At 42.3% G+C, this 22,762-nt stretch overlaps 1 protein-coding gene across 2 annotated transcripts in view; it reads left to right on the plus strand.

Annotated features, from left to right (window-relative positions):
• Positions 1 to 19,500: 19,500 nt before the first annotated feature.
• Positions 19,501 to 22,762, plus strand: part of LOC124174493 (acetylcholinesterase-like) — a 109,096-nt gene continuing 105,834 nt past the window's right edge. For both annotated transcript variants that reach the window (XM_046553700.1, XM_046553701.1), the window contains exon 1: positions 19,501 to 19,511. The gene's annotated coding sequence lies outside the window, so the exon portion shown is untranslated. The remainder of the gene's footprint in view (positions 19,512 to 22,762) is intronic.

Genomic DNA, 22,762 nt, shown 5'->3' on the forward strand with positions numbered 1-22,762 from the left:
GTTTCCTTTGTGCTTTCGGTATTACACGTTGTACTTACGGACCTACGGTATTATAAATTTATTTCTTTAGCTTGTTACAATGTAAAATTTCGCTGTAAGCGAAGAAGGGCCTGCGAGGAATCAGGTTGTCTAATTTTTTTTTTTTTTTTTGTACTGGAAATATTTTCCACATTTTTTTCGAGCATACTCGATAGTCGATTAGATATCGAGAAAATCGAAAAATCAGCGTTTATTTTTTAACGTCAAACAAATGACGGAATGAGACTTGAAAGATGTGACTGCAAGCTTGATCAAGTTGAGTTTACTCACAGCAGTATTTAACAATTACGTAATATTGATATTTTTTAATATCCAAAAAGTTGTACTGTTTGCTCAACGTAGATAAAATTGTAACATATTTTGTTTGTAAGTGGATTGTCCAGAAATTTCTTGAGCGGAATTTTTCTTCTCAGTTCTTCGGTCATGGTTAGAAGAACTTTGTTTTCGAAATGATTGAGCGTTGTAATTAATGATGTTCTTAAGCTTTCCGCAAAGAAAAAAAAAATGTCAACGCTACGAGAAACCTAATTCACGGTTATCCGTCGAAAATTAGTATCATTCGGTTCGACGAAACGATAAAACTGCTTCATCGAAATTTGACAAACAATATTATAACATGATTTTGACGCATTCTGAAACTAAAACAACAACGCGAGTTTTTTTTAACATTGTCAGTAATTGACCTTTCGTAATCAAAACTATCGGTCTTCAATTTCTCTTTAAAATTTCTTCACAAAGTACAGCCGATTATATTTCAGTTTCGATTAACACGAACCACGACTTTGTCATTTTCCAGTTCTCTCGTGAAATCGCTCGGCGGAAATCGATTCATCGACTAGATTTAATAGTGACATTGAAATGAGAAAATCAAGGTCGACTTAGGTTAAGCTCAGAAGCGTCGTCGTCGGGCCGAGCGAGTGGTTCGAGCCGGTTAATTGAGTCGGAGCTTGCGGTGCGTATAAGTAAGCTGGAGCTTTCGAGATGTCCGGGACACATAAACAGGCGGCGAGCCGACGCCGCGGCCTTTTTGTCACCCGGCGTGAAATCTCGGGGGTAAATCTGCAATTGCGATTCTCGGGGGTCCTCCTCGTCCCCGGCGTCTTCGCGGCTTCTTTGTCGGTAGTCGGAGTTGAGTCAATTAAACGGCCCCCCGCAGAGTTTGGCGATGTTTTAGTTCCCACTATCTTAATTAGGTTTCGCAACTCGGCCCGGGAAGTTTCGCAGTGCTAGATTCCCATCAAGCCGACTCCCTTCCCCGAGTTCGGTATGGCCGCTGCGTTATTGACGTCCTCTTAGCGCCGGCCGGCAGAAGTCGCGGATATTTTTCAGCGAAATCCGACGAGACGAGGAAATATCCGCGAATCGAGGGGCGGCGGAATGACATGTCAGTGGGAATTTTGGGACGTCACGTGCCGCTCGGTTCTTCCGACCCGCGACCTTTCTTCGTCTCTCTTTTCTTTCCCTCCTCGAGCCGGCGAGCTTTTCGCATGAATACTAAAGCGTATATGAATTCTTTGCGACAGCTGCTCGGTCAATAAAGATTCAGGGCTGATCCTCCGCGCCCAGCATTTGTTACACACCCTGCAGGCTATCCTCGTCTCCTTCCGAGCGGACGGATGGAGTGAGTACCTGTTGAGGTTGAAAACGGAGCGTTCATCTTCATCTAGATAAACCTACCGTCCATCGGTGGCTTCTTTTTTTATTGTAAAATAACGATGAAGCTTATCGCTTGCCGTTCAATCGTACAGGATAGCACAAAAGTGTTTCGTTTTGCAAAATACTGAATAACGTTTCGTTATTTTTACATAATTCTTTTCGTTATCCCTAGTAGAAACACGAAAAGGAGAGAGAAACAAAAAAAAAATGGTTTGTCTCATTCAATAAAAATAAGATTTTTTTTTATTTTACATTCATTCTGATAAATTGTATTTATAAATAGCTTTTTTTTTATCGCATACGCTACGCGGATGAGATAAACCGCTTACTGTCGTTATTTTGCGAAAATAATTAATTCGATAAAACAGCCTTGTTTCGAATGACACTAATTGCTTTGCATCACTGAGTAAAAAGGAGTTTTTGAGTGAAACAACCATTTTTGCGGGTAGTGAAATAAACAGTTTCTTGTTTGAATTAAATTTCACTTGATTTCGCGAAATCTTTCGTTGTCTGCTATATAAGCGAAAAATTATTCGCGGTCAAAATCAATGCAAACCACAATTCTTTCCTCTCAATCTAATGAGAATCTTACATATTTCTCGTTATATTTTTGATAACCTTTTTAGACAAAAATAAGGATAATCCTTATTACTTTACTGGAAAAATTATTCCATATTAAACTATCTTTCATCTTACGCAGGTGAATATGTACATAAACAATCTCACCTTGATCTAATTAATGATAAATAATACTCGTTATCTCGTACAACACCGTTTTCCAATTCTTACGCAAACGAATTAAACGATACGTGAATCCATCGCCGCTGCTTTTCATACAGCTGCAGCCATCGGTGCCATCAGCGGCTTAACTTTGCAAATCTTCCCCCTTTTGCCTCTTCATTTTTTCCTTGCTTGCAGCGGGGTCTATGTTAAAAAATTTATGCAACGGGGGCTTAAAATTGCGTATTATTTCGTGGCTGAAATACTCCCTGCAGAAATTCAGATACGTAAGCTCTCTGCGTTACTCTGGTTAGCCAGAAACACGTGCACACATAAATTTTGCAACACGTTTCTGCAGTATAACCGCTAACCGCGCGCGGCTCGCGAATCTCGCTAGATGTTCATGTACATCCGTAAATATGTATATATTTATACACACACGGATATCTGTATCGTTATTTGTGGAATCCATACATTGCGGTAAGGAAGATACGTTCGCTTCACTTTTCTTTTTGCCCGAGCGCTTTTTTTGCAGTTTCTTTTCGCAAATTTCACAAAAATTACGGCGCGGCGAGTCGCGAGAAAAGTCGTTCCCCGGTTTTTTGGCGATAACAACGTGGTTAAAAAAAAGAAGATTTTCTCCCAAGCTCCGGATCTCTTGATTTTCGACGAATCGCTCAGTGCCAAGGTTGTTTTGAATTATGGATGACGGAGCGGGAGGGATAACAGACAGCAGATAGACCGGCGATCTCTGTGTTACGGACGAAAATGTTATTACCTGAGGGTTTCGGTCCTGTAAGAGAACACCAGAGATACCTGCTGTCTTTTATTCGAATCCGCCACGTTTTTCGCCCACCCCGTCCCGGCGCCCAGTCTCCGTATTGATTGTAGGCCGACGTTATTGCCATTTCAGTCACAGCCGAGTCCTTACAACGGCGGTATTCCGGCATTCCACCGATCGCTCCGGTCATCAATAATCATTTGGAGAGAGAAAAAAAAAAAAAATAAATAAATAAATCATCCGTACAGAAAGAGAATTGAAACGAACAATATCGCACAGCGTGTTTCTCGCTAACGGATCGTCGTCGTGCCTCTTATTCCCTCGAAATTACTCGGAGTGGAGTATTTTCTTTTAGCTTAGTTTGGCAAATTCGAAAAGCTTTTCTCGTCTTTCCGTAGCTTCGAGGCGATTCTCGTCCCTCCGTCTATACGTGTCTAAAACCCCGCACGTCGAGTGTCTCGGAGCACTCGAGTCGACGTATATACCGTACCACGGTTACTTACCGCACCTACGAGACGCTCTTTACACGTAGAAGTATTTCTGCTTGCACCCTCCGGCCCGTGTCTGACTTATCAAGCCCCGTTCACACCGGGAAAAATCACCGATTTCGTTCGAATCGTCTCGATCTGTGTCGGAGTTAAGCTTAATCGTATAATCCGGTTGGAAAAATTTCCCTCGCGGTTGGTGCGCGGAGGCGTTGTACCGCGTCGTGCGGTATTTATGCCCCTCCGACATCGTAATAAATCGTCGCGGGTGTTGAGTAAAAGAGTAAAAAAAAAAAAAGAAAAAAGGAGAGAGGGAGAGAAAAACAAAAAAAAAGAAAAATAAAGAGTAAAATTGTGATGTGAATAATGATCGCTTTATGCGAATACACGCGGCCAGAGAGGCGGGCAAAGATCCCGGCTTTCCTTGGTTCGAGGAGCTTTTGATCGATGTTACGTTGTGACGGAGGTGCCTGAGAGGAGGAAGAATCCCGTAGTTGAATTCGGAGGAACAGGAAGAAAGCGAAAAAGAAGAAGAAGCGTAATAACGCGGACGATATTCCTGCGCACAAAAGAGAAGCGGGGATGAAATCCATCGATCGACCGATCGATAGGGAAAAGGTCGACTTTGGATAACTCGCCGTGTGAATGCGGCCTTAGAATTTACACATTTCTTATTCTACAAATTCCGCTCGCCGCGAGGCGAGGGAAACGGAAATGCTTGAAGAGAGAGCCTTTCGCGCAACGGGAAGAGCATTGCGAAAATTCTGAGGTAGGTGTATAACACCGGCGCAAAGCTCAAAGGATATCTCGTCCCGTTATAAGGCCCAGCTGCTGCGGAGAAACGGAGATACCGTGCTGAAAGCAAAACCCGTATTTCCGACCAGCTCTTTATTTTTCTTCATCGTCGCAGATCCGCTGCAAGCGTGCGGAAAATTTGTAACGCTTCGATTTTCATCCCCGTTGCGGTTTCGACGATCATCCCCTCAAGCCTTTTTTTTTCTATCTTTCTTGTAAAGTTGGCGGTGTAATTTCGATTTACCGAAAAGTCGCACTGCAAAACGTAAAGAAAATTATTCGTGACAATCGAATTTAGTCGAATTTAATCGACTCGGCAGTAATCATTTACCCGATTCTAATGAATATTTGCGTATGAATTCCATGCGGTAATATTATTTTTTTACCAAGTTTCATGGTGAACTGAAATACTTTTTTGAAATTTCGAGAAATGTACTCTCGTCGTTCTTTGGGACGATCAATAATTTTGGCGGCGAGTGGAAAACATAGGGAGGTAATGTGAAAATTGAAAAATACGCGGGTCCACAATGGAAAACGGAAAGTCTGTTTCACAGAATTTTAAAATGTAAAAAGGGCAAAATGCAGAGAAGCAAAGTAGAGAAAACTAACGCTATTGCTAAGAACAATAATTAAGCTAATTTCTACACTCTGTCCATTGTAAATTCTGATTTTTTCTATACCTCAACTTTCCACATTTCGAAATTTCCTGAAACATGTTTTCGGGTATTCGAAAGTTCAATATTGTAAGCTATATTTTCACCTCCACCCCGCTGATTTGAATCATATGAGTCATCGAGTTCACCGAACCTTACATTGTTGGATAAATTTAATTAAGCATAATGTCCCACTTTGTTTCACTCACAATCAGTGATACGCTAAAAATGGTTGCAAGAACCAAAAAATTTTATCGGACTTACTGAGAAATTATTTTCACACCGTGTATACTTGGGCAAATTTCATTCCAATTTGAATTTTCACCAAACGATTTTACCGGATCCAGGCAAAATCTGATTCGAGTAAAAAGAGCCTCGCAGCTTTGAACGAAATAAATTTCATCGGACGAGAACGGAGAGTAAATAAATTTCTTCTTCTTAGGCTGGATTGTTTTTCGACGATTTTAGCCGGAGGATCGAAAGGAGCTTTCGCCGAACGATTTATGGGAAGTAATTTATCAGAAAATGGTGGACGAACGGAGTCTACTTCTACTCTATTTACAATTAATTAGATCGGGCGTAACGCGGCGCGTGCCGTTATTTACAACGGCATCCACTCGCCCCGGGGAAGGGTGCGAACGTCGCGTACTAAGCAGCCCTGGGACCGTGACCCGAGTGCCTCGGGGCTGTTTCGCCGTGCAAGATATCCACGGGAGGCCAAGTGCCCCGAGGAAAGTTTTACCAACATTGCCTTCTTTCCGTCAAAATACATCCGAAACTTTTATTTTTTAAACCCACCGTGACGTTTTCTCGACGGTCTTCTTCAAGAAAACATCAACTCCGACCGCATAATAGGATGTAATTCATTTTTTACTAACCAGAACGAGGGACGAAGAAACAAACGATGGTTATTTTTCTAAAACGAATGTGCGTAAAACTGACGACTAGGAATACTTAGAATCAGCGGGTGTAGATCAAGAAAAAAGCAAGAATTTTCATCGGCCAAGATTTTCCCCTGAATTTCGCTTTGCCAAAAGACCTGTTCAACAATGGATAAATCAATAATTTGGAATAAGTTTACGTAACGCAACAACGTACATCGATACTTGTGTTGGTATTATACGCCGGAGCATAAATTCGTATCGTTGCTTAAGCGAAAACCAATACCCATCTTTTCCGCTCGATGCAGATATTTTCCGCAATCGGAGTAGGCTGATATTATGTTTTGGTGGAAAGTGGAAAGTCCTGTAAGTAAAAACAGCGTCGGGTTCGGACGGAAACGGGGTGAAATTAATATACTTCAAAATGCAGATATATGTATAAATGCGGCGGCATCGATTATCGAACATCCCCTTCGGGGCGCGGGTACGATAATACTTCTTTTCCTTCGTGTCAAGATGAACTCTTTCACGGAAATTCGTGCCCGACTCGATTAAAAGTTTCAGTCTCGTCGCGATAAAATACTTCAATATAATAATTATCAGGATTTATATCTTAAACTAGGAAATTTATGCATCGCGAGTCTTGAAACCGATAATTCTCGCAAGGTTGACGTGAGAAATTGCAGAAATGTAAATAGTACGTCACGTCACAAGGGAATAGTCGACTTTTATTCCTGTGTTACGTGCAGGATTTTATTTCCGACTCGACTCTGGCCATATTAATAGCAGAGTTCCCCCCAGCTTGGAAGAAAATTTACATATTCGATGCGTTATTAAATTGAGAGAATGTATCATTGAATATTGCACGATCGTGCAATATCAACGTCTATTCTTATAGATAAATCCTTGTTCAATCAAATTTCACGGAATGTAATGAATTTCGACTTCATTCGTCGAAAAGTTGCGAGTAAAAACAATTATAATTCTTTTATTCACGCGCAAGTGTGATCATTTCATCAGTTTGAAAGCCAGAATATTATCGAAACTTTCTAACTCATACGATCTCTTATTTCCCGCAAATGCGTTAAAAGGGAACAATACGTTACTTTCGTCCCACTTTTTAGGTAAAAAAAAGTTTGCATTACGGTTGAGTCGAGAGTAAAATAATTGAAAAAAGAATGCGATCGAATCGCTATTGGGACATAAACGGCTCGTTCGTAGAAATTCTCGTCTGAAGGCGGCTTTCGATTTTAAAAAAACCGTCGGCGATAATGGCCGAGAAGGCTCGCGACATTTTTCGTCTGATGGTGGAAACGGGAAGGCAGGAGACAAAACGGTGTGTCGGTAAATAGCCAGGTATAACACGGAAAATCTACTTGACGGCAATTACGTCTGGCTGACTGCCAAGGGCAGATACCTTGTTGGTACACGTGGGTGTGCGAGTGGGAGGAGAATCCTCGAGTCCAACAACATTCGGATTTCATTCGGTGGGATTCATTCAGAGGTCAATGAGGCGTCGAGAGGGATTAGCCCGAGGGATTATAACGAATCATCGAGTCTCAGAGCTAATTAGTCGAGTTTTGGGGTGACTTTTATCGCTCGACGTGATGCTCGCGTCGCGATGTAATATACCTCGCGCAAACCTGACGCCTGCTCCCTTTTCATCCCGTGACAGAATCCGTCCCAATTCCCGAACCTTCCCCCTCTGGGTGTCGTAACATGTACCCGGGAATCATATTTCTCGTTATGAAACGTCGTCGGATTCGAGCTGATCCGTGACAGCCTGTTGCGTGCTCTTTGCCTCTGTGAATTCCTCCGGAAAAATAATTACACTCGGGCGATGAAGCGGAGGGTTGTAAAAAAGTTGCGAAATCTGTAAATCGGCTCAAGGATTTCCGCTCTTTACGTGACTTGGCAACGCTTCGACGAAACGCGAGTGAATTTATTTCCGTATGCTTAAACGATTTTCGAGTAATCAAATCGAGTGCCGGAACTACGTTGTTTACCGATATTTCGCCGCTGCTGAGAAGAGTGCGGGTGCTTCGGGTAAACAACAAGTTGGTCACAAAGATAATTATACGGGTAGTCAGGATCCGCGCGAGAGGAGAAGCGAATCTGCCGGGTGAAATGGGAACGCAAAGGGTGGAAACAACGGTTTTGGTGACACGTTCGTTATGCAAATATCGTAATTTGAATATAGCAATTACATTTAGTCCAGTTTCGAAGATTTCCGTCACCCTACGAGCCACGATTACTCGCCTGTTTCTTACCGCGTAACAATAATAGGTTGGATTTCACACCTTGTTTCCAATCGAACAAACAGCTTCGGCACTTTTTCACCCAGGTTATTATCGTTAAAATAGTCGAGCGCAATTTTATTTCACCCCTGACGTAACGTTTGCGCAAAATTAGGTTGTGCAAAGAGAATAATGCGTAGGTTGTCACTCGGATGGGTGTAATATTATACCCTGCCACTCCTCGACGAGGGACTCCGGCATGCCGGTCGATTATCAAGTGTCTGGAGACTCGGGGGTGTAACCGGGGTCGGGAGGAGAGGCGGGAAAATACGTGTTCTGGCAACAACATGTTCTTGGAATTAATTGCAAGTAAAACAGAAAATATCGACGGACCTTTGACCCTGGCGAAAGAAAGCTGGGATCACGGTTTTCAGGTAGAAACAGGGCGGACCTTGTCAACGTACAATTATTTTCGACGCGCAATAATTTTCGGTGAAATCGTATATTGACGAGGCTATCCTGACTCTGACGTGCCGATTAAATTTGAAGGGTGTCGAAGTGATTTTTTTACAGCGAATATAACGGCTGCCTTTTACAGCCGATGTCGCACGATCGTATTTTCATCGAGATTTCAGTGTTTCCTTATCCGTGAACCTAATTTCGATTCAATTTCCTGTATTGTTGATGAAGTTCGTTACGAGAAAGTTGTACACTGAGTATTCATCGAATTATCTTATACGCAAGCTACGAAGATCCGATTGGAAAACTAAAAATAAAAACACTGCTAATACAAGCAAACGCTCAGGAATCGATGCGGTATTTTGAATCGCTTGAAAATTGTTAAATATCTGTTACATTCGTTTCAAATTTTGTCTAATCGATCTGTTCAAAATAGTCAGAATATCTTTCCTGCGTTGTCATCATTCGTCCCGAATTATGATCCGCAAAGCTTTCGGGTCGATCAACTAGTTCTATTAAATTACAACGTTCTCCAAAAAAGCTTCCCCCCCCTCATTTTTTGCCGACGTATCAATCATTGGAAAAATAATATAAAAGCTCGTTCAACCCTTGCGGCACATCCGCGCTTAAAACGAATCGTGCGAGCATCGTGCATCGCGATATACGAGCGAAAATCATGGCCCAGAATGCGTGCCCGATAGGCGTAAGAGCGAGGAGGTCGGCAGCCAGGTTAGGTGTAACAGTTTAGCAGTAAAACTTTGTTTGCCCCGAGTTAGACTCCGGCGTTATTGTCGTTAGCAGTACGCGATGTTACGGTGCCTGCCTAGTTGCTCGAACAACCTTCCACTTAACGTCCACCACCACCTCCGACCTACCCTAGGCCTTCGACTAGCAACGCTAAAGCGTTTTAGTGTCACTCGAATGTTTGCGGGGTACGTGGTTTCCGGCCCCCAGCGACCGGACATTGAGGGTATGTGGATAAGGTAAACGCTAATTAGGGCAATAAACGCAGCACGCGAATGTCTGTCTTAGGGGAGACACTTCTTATCGAACGCCAAATCTTGGTCTTTTTTTTTTCTTCGTATATTTATGACCAGAATATTTTGGAATTGATAGTCTAATAGATGCTGCTTTGTTTAAACTCCTATCAACAGTAGGGGATTCACAAAAACCGTGCTTATACTGTAGTAATTAACAGTTAAGAAAATAATGAATTCTTATCTTGAATATTGCATTTTTTCCCTATAACATAATTAGAATTTGAGAAAAAACTAAATAACGATTTTCACGGTTTTTTTTTGCAAGCTAAGTAATGTATATATGGGGTATTCCACGCCAATCGAACGGTCGGTCTTTCTGACCCGTTTTAATCTGATTGCCCTTTCACACAATCAAAGTAAATATTGAAAGGATGAACTATGAATTTTTTCAGATTTTTTCGACACGTGATTTCTTCATGGCCACTCATCCAATAAATTAATTTCAACAACGTTTCGATTTTTCGCGCCTACGTAGCTTAAAACCTGGACGACATATGAAAAAAGTTCGTTTCTAAAAATTGTTGGTTCTCTTTTGAACTCTTCGAGAGTATTTTTTCGGATTTTTCATACCCCGTTTCAGTGTAGTTTTGATACAAAAGCCGCGTAAATTACTCTCAACTGAAAAGTGCCCGGATCGAATGGGATACAACTTATGCACAGCGTGCCTTGTTCGATTCGAAAGGTTGGCTCAAAATTTCACATGGGCGGTGCAACAGTTTGGAAGATGTATCAACAAATATTTACTCCGTGGCGAGAATTCGGTTCAAACTTGGCGGTGCGGCAAGCAATTTTGTTACCCTGCGCTTGGCGCTGCTGCGCACTCGAACGCGATCTTCAATTGTTGCGCGTCTTGTTTATAATCACGATTGTCGACTTTTTCTCGAGGAGCATACTTCGGTCTATCATTTATCACGATTCCTGACACGATGTGTGAGTTCCGTACCGCCGAGCAACATTATTCAAGCGTATTCGTCCAAGGTAAGAATTCAACGCTGCGTTCCGTATCGTAACGCAATCTGTACTAAATTTTTCAGCGTCCATACCGCCGTATTACGGTACGTGTGGATGAGAAATTTCACACTTCCGTGTGAACTGTTACTTGTAACTTTTGAACCACTTTTCCGCCCACTACGAAACTTGTAGACGATTTTTCGTATTGGTAAAGACATGCTGTGTAAAAATTTCAGCCAATTTTATGTGTCAAGGGAGGGGAAGGGAGATCGAATTTGGTGTATCTATACTCCAGCACGATGTAGGATTATCTGAAACAGTTTGCGCAAAGAAATTAGACTGAGGCGTTTCACTTGATGAACCAATAATATTGGAAAAATAATGATAATTGCTCAAAGGGGAGGCCTTCGAACAAAAAAGTTGATTATTTCTGAAAGAACTTGAAACCTTGACCCAGCCAAAAAGATGTTTATTTTCATAATTTTTAGCCTCTCTCAGATTCATTGATTGAACACGAGTATCATAAAAACGTGTGTCAAATATGAGCTTGATCGGTGAAATAGTTTTCGAGTAATCCTGTACACCGATTCTCAACTCGTTGGAAAAAAAGCACCGTATAATTGTCCTTCAGCTTTCTCGTAATATTCATTTTGCCCATTCAAACTACAAACTTAGGTAATAATAGGTAATAAAAAAATTATCTGTAATTCGGACCATATCGAAAAATTAACGATTCGTGTCTGCTGGCCGAACATCAGAAACTAGATTCTACACGATCTATTCGGTGACAGTACGTAGGTCAGCACGTAGATCCAGTTTTCAGAAAAGCCAATTGATTGTCGTAAGGTTGAAGGTACGCCGTTGTTCCAATTTCACTCCACCAGGCATTTCTTCTCTTCAGAATATATGCTATTTTCGCCCGAGTGTGAAGATCTGAATACACGAAACTCGACGGAGAAAATATGGTCCATGTACCAGACTTTGAGAAAAATTGAGTAAAAAATAATATCGTTATTTTATGCATAACCTACTCGGCCAAAAATGAAAAGCAAGAGAATTCCTGCACTCGGGCAGAAATGGATTCTCTTCCTTAGGGAAGAGTGGCTTCTAACGTGAAACTCGACTAACGGTGTACCTTCAACCTCACGACTATCAAATGGTTTTACTGATAAATGAAACTACGTGCCTATCTACGCACCGCGTACGAATTATTGACGTGAAATATGGGTTTTGATCTTCGAACGATAAAAATGAAGCCTAATTTTTTGAAAATTACCTACAGTAAAATTAACCGCAAGTATTTTCTCCGTTGAAGCGCGGGTTATTTTTCACTCCTCCGGACGAAGTGAGACACGTTCGGTGCGATATGTATCAAAAATCTTCCCAGGTATACTTGCCGCTGATAGAAAGCACCCTCAGGAGAAGCCGGGTCCAGTTGCCCGGGATTTAGGGTGAAATAGATGGTAGAGAAAGAAACTTTTCTGTTTCCAAGCTATTCTCCAACACCCGCGGAGGTCAAAGTTCGAGCCCGGTTCTTCCTCTCTAAATTATCGCAGATTAAAGATTTTAACGCAAAATGGTAAAGGAAAGTCTGTCGCGCCGCTTATTTATTTATACTCGCTGCCTTCGCTCTCTCTCTCTCTCTCTCTTTCTCTCTCTCCCTCAGTTTCCGTTTCTTCCTTTCCTCGCCCACTGTATACGTACATTCACCCCTTGCTACCCTTAAGACGAACGGCTCTACGGGACCGGGGGATTTCTGCGGGCAAGCGGCAGCCCTTGGCGACGAACAAATCGGTTTATAGTGTTGGGGTTTCGTCCCACCAGAGTTAGCGGCTCGGCCAGGGTCGGTTTGCTGTTAAACTTAGCATTCGAGTAGGTACTCCTCCAAGTCTTTACCCGCTCGCCAATCGCGGTCATTGCGAATCAATCGCTCCATTTATCCCTAAATCCTCTAATTCCGGATTCGTGCCTGGTTTCAATTTTAAGGTTCAATTTCAAGCTCCACACACACACACGGCTAAAATTCAACTCTGCCTCCGCACGACTCTCTTTTTCTCTCTCTCTGTCTCTCTCTCTCTCTCTCTTTCTATTTCTCTCCCTTCCGCGACCCGTATGCAACAACCCCTGCGATAGCGTTGCCGGAGCCTTTCCGTGCCTCTTCACTTAGGCAAACTCAATTTCAAGGATGAAATTTAATTAAGAGGCTACGTGTGGCCGGACAACGCGACCTGTACGAGGGTTCAACGCGGCCGAGTGTACGCTCGATCCTTTGATGGGTTATCTTGCGGAATATGGGACGAGAAAGAGGAAACGCATCCGCGACATCTTAATAAAACCGTGCGCCGTTACGTCAGTGGAATTGGCAATGGGATGGCTAATTACTTTTCGATGTTTCTTTCGTTGGATTTCGAAACTCGAGAATTCTTTAGACGCGGTGGAGAAAATTTTATCGTTACTTAGCGAATCGATAAAGTATAATGCAAATTGGTCGTTATTATATTCGCCCATAGAAGTTTGACAGAGGAAACCGTCGCGTCAGCGAGGAAAACGGATGGTAAGTGGTCCCCGATTTGTAAGGACGTAGTCCTTTTGTAAAAGCGGGAGCTAGTAAAGCGGGAAGGAACGGCGAAAGTTGGCAAATGACGGATTAAAACTTTTTCGAGAGTTGCCGAAGCTCAGCGGTGCAAGTGGGTGTATTATAGTTCCGAACTGTCTTCTCGGCTAATAATATACCCGGGCATCAACCCACACGCCGACGGAGACGCAAGTACGAGGACCGCAAGGCGGAAATAAAATGACGGGGCTTAGAGAGAGAGAGAGAGAGAGAGAGAGAGAGAGAGAGCAGCGAAGTGCGCAATCAACTCTTGATCAGTCGTCCAAGCTCGAAGGCTGGCTGAATGGCCTGTCACTTTGCGGAAACCCAGCTGATCAATAATTAATGTACACTCGAGGCTGAGAGACTGGTCGGCGTTGATCTCGGGACCAAGATGAATGGGCTTATCGAGTTTGGGATTTGTTTGCCTCTCGGCTGTTTCGCCTCTCAGTTATTCACACCGGGTTTCGCGGGTCTCTCGGCCCCTGATCGGCCCACTTATTAGAGGGGCTGGGTTGAAATTCCGAATTTCAAAAGTTCCGAAAGCGCTGAAATCCGATTTTTTTTTATGGTCAAACTTAAAGTGGAGAAATCAAACTCTGACGAAACATCGAAGTTGCTAATTGTCCGAAATCCGACGCTTGAAGTTCCGAAAGGGCGAAAATAAGAAAATTCCAAGATCTGCAGCATCGAAATTCCGAACTTTGCTCTATCGTAACTTGAATTTCGGAACTTTGAGCCGTCGGGTTTCCGGCCATTGGAAACTTTGTTGTTTCGTAAGGGTTTGATTTCTTTACTTCAGGTTTCGCCACTAAGTAATTCGGAATTAGGCTCTTTCGGAACTTTTCGAATTCGCAACTTCAACCCCGCCCCTTGTTAGGGGGACATACAAGCCTCTGAAAAAGGGTGTAGAGGTGAGGCTGAAAGAAAATCGCACAACTCCGCGCGTTACGTCAGGGGCTGAGGTCATCCGGTGCGATTTCACGCCACCTTGCGTGGATATTTCCTCGACTAGAAAAATCCGTCGAAAAGACTACGCGAGTAAAGTTGACGTGCACGTGCGAGGTTTCAAACTTCGCACTGAAAGAAATTTTTAGTTCCGGTTACCACTCAGTCCTTGACTATTTTCATTTTTTACCACAATCGAAAAATATAGTTCTAGGTAGAAAATGAAAATTAGTTTTCTAGCTGTTACCGGAAAGTCTAGTGTCCGTTACTATTCTTTCTCATTACGATCACTGTTGCTATATTTTTTTGCAACCGTTGCGAAAATTTAATGCTCGTGCAAGAATAAATTGACGTTACAGCCTTGTTTAACTAAAAAAGTATCGTAAACCTAACAAACTAATTTTGCGTTGCAATTGCCAAAAAAGGATCGACGATAGCGCAAAATGGTTACGGGTACCTCGTTTTCCGTACTACCAACAATATTAAAACAGTTTTTTTAACGGTATCTGTTTTACTCAATTTTTCTAGTTACGGTAACAAATGAAATTTTTCTCAATCCGGGAATTTTAAACCGCGGAATGTGTATTATAATTTTGTAAATTGCTGTTTTTTTTTTAACGATTTTATACCGCAAGTCGAAAAAAGACTCGAGTATTTTTCACCGCGAAACTTTTACTCCCGTTTATATCTAATTTCAGCTTGCGCTCCTTGCACGTATGGACGCATAATAAATAATCGGCCACTTTACGAGATAGCGACGCAACTTCGTCGTGATCTCACTCGAAACTAAAGTGGAATATCTTATGAATTAAATATCACTCGGATGCTTGGATGACGCGCAGTCTTTGATACACTTCGCAGCCGCCTCGCCTACATGCACGTTTCTAATTAACGTATTTAACGAGTTTTTGAGTGCCAATAACGTCCGTAAACTCGGCTGGATAATTATACATGCATAGAAGTTTGCCAATGGTGGGTTATACAGCTCTGCGAAACGTTACTGCAGCACCGAAGCTGTGCAAACTCTTGAGACACCTTTTGTATATCCTCGTTCATCGTCACCGTGTCTTGTGAATTGCGGGTAATTCAGAGCCGAGCAAAGCGTAGAGGAAAATTTGAAGGTTTTCATCTGCGACGATGAGTGGTCGGCTTAAATAATTATCAACTCATTCCCATGGACTGGCGCTTGGAACCAAAGTGGGAATATATTAGGGATGAAATTCCGCATGCCCGTGGGTCGATGTCAACTATTTGAAACCATCAGGATTTGCAGCTAAATAATTGCTTCAACTTCGCTTCATTTACCACGCGCAACTGCATTTAACGATGAAAATTTAGAAGACAGTCGAGTACTACGTCATTATAAGTACCGAGAACCTTCGAGTTGCGGGGGCAATTAATTTCTCCCGACGTCATAACAATTAGAAACAGTTTCACGAATTAATAACAAGCTCGGGTCGGCACTTCTGTATCAGAAATCTATACACCCGTGGTTCGAGTCATCGGCGGCGTCGCTTCTCAGGCACTTCGAGGGCTGAGAAAGAGAGAGAGAGAGAGAGTGAGAGAGAGAGTTGAAATTAAAAAACTGTGTTCCTCGTGACGAGAGGTTAGTATAATTTTTCTACTCACCTTTTCTACCTTGGTTTCGTTTGTTTTTAATGTACTTATTCCACACGGCGGAAGCAATTCATCAAATGCTCGGAGGGTGTTGGGAACAGAGGCGCCTTCCGACGTGAGACAATTTGATTAATTACTCGCTCGACTACAGGTGGGAGTAAAAAAAACTCTGGTCATGGGCGCAGGGGGTGAAAGTTTAAGAAAAGCACAGCGACTTCGGTTCAAAGTGATTCAACAGATTGGTATAGAGAAAATTATCGGGTCAACAGTCCATATAAAATGGCGTTCAAGAAAAAAATCGATCTAAGGAAGGTTCAAAAGCTGCTACCGAAGTCGCCGAAGTTGAATTCAATCCGAGTAACGGGATTTTTATAATTATAGAAAATTTCGACTAAAGAAAGGGGTATGCAACAATTGATGAGGTTGTATCTTGTTAGAAAAATTTAGAGAGAAGGTTCAGTTTATATTTGTGTTATTTTTTGCGTTTCTGTTATTGAATATGACAGAAATTTTATTCATTTTTAAAATTTAAGTCGTCATACAAACATTTAGTTTGTAGTTTTTAATTTTTTTTTTTTAACCTAACAATACGTTAAAAAATGGTTGAATTAACCCAAATATTTTAGTGAACTTGTGGGAGATCTTTTTTCCAACCGTGTGTTATTCGAAATTTATTCGGACGATTTCCAGAAAACTTATTCACACAAAGAGTAAACAAATTGTATGGTCGTTATCCATGACCATTAGGTATAAGATGACGTGTTCCGATGTGAAAATAAATGGGTAACAATTATGTAATTCTTTCGAAATTAGCGGAAAGAGAACTTTCTATTCTTGAACAAGCGTTGTTACTATTTTTGTCACGCATTAAGAAGTGAGTTTTTTTTTTACGTAGTAAATATTTAACCGAATCAACCTTAACTCGAATCAAAAATCGCCGAACGTTGCGCTCGACATATACGATAATCACCAGCGATTTCGTTAGGTAAGCAGTGATACCGCGTTGCGAAATTGAGTCTGAAAGTCGAGTCTGACTAGCGAATGATGTCTTGATCGGATAGTGCGGGCTCTCGAAACGATAAAACGGGTCTCTCGGTGCGCAGACGGCAATTTGATCGGTGGAAAGCTTCGAAGGTTTATATCGCCCCATGAATCTCTATTGGAATTTCGAGTGACGTCGCGCATATCTGTTAAGGCGTATTTAAGGAAATGGGAAACGCGTCGAAGCGGGATCCTGCATTCGGAGCGAGCTTTTACCACCACGGTTCGACATTGGCTCGATAGTTTCATCGATTGATCCCCGCTCGGGAGATCCATCTTCCGCCTTCATCCCTGCACCAGTCGACTGATTTTCCTTGCCGGGGGGCGGTTATATACTCTCGAATAAGCTTCTTATTAAAATTCCACACTCTTCGCGCGAGCGACAAAGACCCGCGAGTTTCACCTTTTATCTCTGCAGGGTAGACAGCCTGAATTGCGGAGTAGAGAGACTGTCGAGTAAAGACTACGGACGGAGCCCTCCCCCTTTTTGTCGTCTCCTCTTATTTTTACTCCGCTCAATTTTCGACGAGTTCTCCGTTCTCGCATCGGAAAATCGTCTCGCTGAGGCTGCATCTGATGTATTTAATTATACCTGCTGAATTAATCTTTCATCTGAGATTCGACTCTCTCTATCTCTCTCACTTCCTTTCGGTGAGTGTGAAGCAAGGTCGCTACCTACTTTCAAGTCCAGGCTACTACAAGTTCTCCGTATCAGGTAGTATTAGCAGCATAGTTGTAGATTAGTTATAGTTGTATGTAATTTTGTGACAGGCATTGTTGGGGTTATGACACCTTTTCTTGAATGCTTAATCTTGTTCATTTAGTTTGCGTCATATGTTAGTTATTTTATAACTACCCTCCGTTATTTTGTGTTACTTTTATATAAATATATATATATATGTTGATTCTTTATTGAATTTTTATTTTTTCAATACTTTTGTCGGTGTATTTTCAATTATATGCTATTCTATTCTTTGTCTCTTTATCTTTTCGAAAAATTCTGCCCTTCCAAACCGATCGTTTTCTGAATCCAGCCGCGTATTCGCGGCGTTGAATCTCAGTCCGAGTTTTCGCGTCTTTTCTAATTTCATTCTTATTCCCTCCTGCAACGTGCGAAGAGCTCTGATTAAACTCGGATCGCTGAATGCTGCAAATGTTCGGCAGCTGCGGATTTCGCAATTCCAGAAGTGTCTGGCTGCCTCTCGGTATTCAATGAAGAGAAAATCGTATTGTCGTTAATACGTTACAACGAATAACCCGAATGGAATGTTAACAACAACACGCTGCTCAGCGTTGACAGTTCCAGGCTCTTCGTTACGCAAGACGGTCCTTTGCTAAGACAAACTGCTTATCTGCTGCACAAAGCCGGTCTCTGCAGCCGACTTTGAGGGGCAGAAAACAGGGCTTGAAAGCGTTTTACGTAAGAAGTTCAATTGGTGTTAATTGTTCCAAGAAATTGAATGATTTTAACGATTAAAGTGTCAGGCACAATTCACGCAACGTGACTGTTTATACGTACACTGTAACAACGAAAGGATTTCAGCCACGCGAAACGGTGACACGTGTTTTGAAAATATCAATTTCGATGAGACTGTTGCCGTGGGATTGAAACCGATTGATACTCGTATTCAATTCGGATTTATTGGGAATTAATCCAACTGCAGCAAATATCCTGCTTCACGATCGTCGAGTGGTAATCAATCTCAGTTTTCTCTATAGAATTCGAACCATTCTGTTGCCACGTACGAGTGAAATTTGCCACGATTCAACAGCTTGACTTTTCAACAGAGAAATATTGCACGTGAGCTCAACCAGCCGAGTGATTAGGAATAGCGCAACATCATTGATGGTGAAAAAAAAAAAAAGAAATACTTGACCAAAGCGAATATTTATTCCAATAGTTCTTGACAGATATTGAATTATTTCGAATGGTACTCTACTTGTAGCTACAAAAGTTTATTTGAAATAAGATTATTCTTAACAGAAAAATCAAACATTTCTTTGATTCGATTAATTATCTGCTGAAGACTATTTGAATGACCATTATCCGGGATCGAACTTTTGCTTTTCAGTGTAACGTTCGTGTCAGGAAAATATTGTGCGAATTTATCGCAGCGGTCTGCATGATTCGAAATCGGAAGTCAACCAACCAATTCTAACCGTCAGCTTTGATTTTGAGTACAAAAATTTGATCAAGGATCGTGGTCAAAAAGTAGCATGGCTACATAATAGAAGCATTGTAATATTGTAGGTACAGAATTTTCGGAAATTGAACAATTTACTTCATAGAATTCGAAACGTGTAGCGGTCGAAGCGTGGAAAGGAAGAAATATCAAACACCAAAATTTAATAGAACGGTCAGCATAAATGTTGAAGTATTGAGAACCAGGTGAAGGGATAAAAAATACACAACGCCAACCTGTAAAATAGTTTGAATAAAAGTTGAAATGTAGGAAAATACAAGAATTTTTATAACGGCAAGGCTTCGTGACTTTTTTTTATTTTACATTACAATAGTTCGGGGAATAACAATTGGGGTATATTTTTACGTTTTTCACTCGAAGCAAAGTTCAAACAGACACAATAGGGTAGAAAAATGTACCGCGTGTACTCTTGTTAAAGCGTATCTATATACCTATTGAAAATAGAACAATTCAACTGCATACAACTTTTGCAGTTAGGTATCATTTTTAAGAAAAATAAAAAGAAACCAAATCCAGAAATTTTTACGTACCGATTCTAATTTATACGCGTTACAAAAAGCAGAAATTTTAGTCGACAAAGTTTTACAACTGCGTATTTTGGGCGAAATTTTTCTCTCCTACTTTTCCGCTCTTCAGCGTTTTATTTATGGGAATCAGATTTCCGCATGCCACGACCATTCTACTTTTCGAGCCTCACCCCTCATCAACGTGTCCGCGAATTAAATCCTGGACAATTGCCAACTCGCGTGCCTCGGGACAATCCCACGGTCGCTTCGTCGAGAATCGAGAGTCGCAATTGCGATCGAGGAGTTCTCCTTAATTCGGCAAACAACGGCGCGAAAACGCGGAAGAAATTAATTATCACCGCGCGACTTTCCCTCGTATCGTCCAGTTTCCTTCTCCGCCGTTAACGGCCCTCGAAGCTCGGCGCTACGCGCGTCACGTCGCGCGATTAAAGCGCGGAGCTTTCCAACATTCGCGAGATATCCGTCCTCTCGAATCCATGAATTACCTGCCCGCCGGTGTCGCGGCGCAGCGTCAGCTGCAGGGTGACTCTAAGCTGTTTCCTGCATCCGGGATGTCTAGCAGGGGTGACTTTTTGCCTTGAATACACGGCTGATTGAGCCTACGCCGGCTCCCGACGACTACGTGACCTGCGGAGCTGGAGGCTGCAGGGCTTGCCGATTCCCGTGTGGGTACCTTACGTGCACGTGTAGGACAACGCGTGCATGTGTGACACGCGAGTCGAGCCACCCTCGGCCGCTCCTGGGTCAGGAAATAGTAACGGGGCGGAAGGGGAGGAGAGGAGAGAATTTACGAGTCGGTGGAGGGATGAAATCCCTCAACGCTGACCGTGGTCGAGGAAAATTAGAAAAAAGAAAAGTCGGGGAAAGGGGAAAACGAACGAAAGTAAAAGGGTGGGAAAAACTCGAAACTGTCAATTTAGACTCTTCAAACTTGATATCAATCAGCGTGGATCCTGAATCGGACGGAATTAGAGCTCGAAGATTAACTGCAGCGATCTGCACTTTCCGGGTGAAGATCCTTGGATCGGTTGATTTCCGATCCAGTAAATCACCTGCCGTTAAAATTGGCGAAATAATATCTTTTCCCTTCGCAGCGGAGAGTCGAATGAACGGAGCTCCGCACGAATAGCTCGATGTAATCGATGCAAACATATTCTGCTGCGCCTCCATGCGGTGATCAAGTTTGCCGAGGAGCTGCAAGCACGAAGAGAAAAAAGGAAGGAAACGTCCACGACGAAACGAGGCGAAGAAAGTGCGCCAAGAAAAATCTAAAAGCAAAGAAAGGAGCGCGAAGCCGGGGGTGGAGCGAAGGGGTGGAGGGTGCACCAGAGGATCTAGGGATGGAACGAGGGGTTCGAAGGGGCGGGAGGGGCGGAAGGGGTGGAAGGGCATCGGCGGACGCAAGTCGACCTGCAGGCAGGCAGCCTGTTGCGTGACCCAGCCGATCAATATTCGCCCGGCGCCCACCGTTCCACCCCTTCTGTACATCGGCTACTTTTCCCCCTGACAACCGGCATCCTTTCGTTCCGGATCAGCGTCTCCTGGTTTCTTCGAGTTCCCGAGACAGGAGGACTTCGCCATCCGAGAACATGCCAATTACCCGCATGGTTTCGGGCATGTTTTTACGCCGGGGTGAATTTTGTCTTTTATGATTTTGATTCTTTCACGCTGGAACCGAGGTCGTAACGGCAGCTCTTGCTGTGCTAAAAAAATTTGTTTAAAGTAAGGGGTTTTTGGATCGATTTAAGGTACCAGGTGGCTCAAACGGGGGTTGTGACTTTTTCTTCTTCAACCTTTTCAGTCACAGTCGGATGCTCAGCGCTACAACTCAAAAATTTTCACGTTCTAGCCTTGTCGCAGTTTATTTACAACTTGAAATGATCTTTTTTCTACTTCGTATAACCCCAAAAAGGTCCCGAGTAACAAGTTTCGGTTAGATTCAGCGAATTTTGATAGTTTTTTCGATTTTACATCCACCGTATTGGATCCACCATTTTGTATGTAGAAATTACGAAGATCCGACTTCAAATTTTTGATCAGTGATCCCAAAAACCTCCGATTACCAAAATTCCGACCGAAATATTGAGTTGAAAAATGTGTGACTGAAAAAGTTAAACGACACATTTAACAATAAGAAGGACATAATTGTTTCAATTTCTTCGTGAGTAGGATATCGTATGGATAGGATCGTTAAATCACGCTCAGAGATGATGACGTTTGTCTTTTCTTTACACATTGGAGCAACCAGAAACGGGTTATAAAAAATAATTGAAGAGTGGCTCGTTGTTGAAGAGTGGCCGACTGAAACAAATATGTTATTATTAATTGTATTAAAATTAAGCCAGTTCCTACTGTCAAACATTGCTGCAAAATTATTTTGGAAAATTATGCGAAGAAATTGGAATGACGGTAGTTTTGTTAGACGCACGTTATTTAAACAGGGAAAAAATGAACTGAGAATCATGTTATACGTTGAGAAGTTTTTTAATTCCGCTAAAAGTAACGTTCGGGTTCCGTTCCAGCAGCAGGAAAAACAAAATATCACCGTAATCTGAAGCAGTCCAACGAAAATGCATAGATCATGCACTCAGGAATGAATAGAAATTAAAATTCACCCAGGCATAATGCCTCGCGATGTTTTCGTTGGGATTATACGTGTATGTATAACTCGGTGCAGGACGAGCTGCGATGCAACTATTATTCTTACGCTCTGCAATGAGCCAGAGTCTATTTTATCAATTCCCGGCAAACCGGATTGTTACGCCGGTGCCGTGAAGTATGTGATTCAAATGAGACGGAAGAGGTTCAATATCTGCCGTTTTATACTTCGGAGGAAATAAATCTGTGAGGTTTAATTTTCGTCCATAAAACGTTGCGATAGAGAAATGTAGGGCATTTGAAACGTCGATTCGTTAAAATACGACACTATTTTTCATGGAATTTATTCGAATCTCTTCGTTGTGACGATTTCTTATTATTTACAAATTGTGCCGATTTACGTCGTGTCGTTAAAACGTTCCAACTTGCCCGACACTTATTTTTACTGCGTGCAAAATGTGGTGGCTGGTATTAAAAACAGCGTAGGTTCGCACGTCATTCATGCCTCGTCTCTGAGAGAAAATTGTGTTTGCGGGG

The sequence above is a fragment of the Neodiprion fabricii genome, chromosome 1 (assembly GCF_021155785.1).
Source record: "Neodiprion fabricii isolate iyNeoFabr1 chromosome 1, iyNeoFabr1.1, whole genome shotgun sequence".
Classification (NCBI taxonomy): domain Eukaryota; kingdom Metazoa; phylum Arthropoda; class Insecta; order Hymenoptera; family Diprionidae; genus Neodiprion; species Neodiprion fabricii.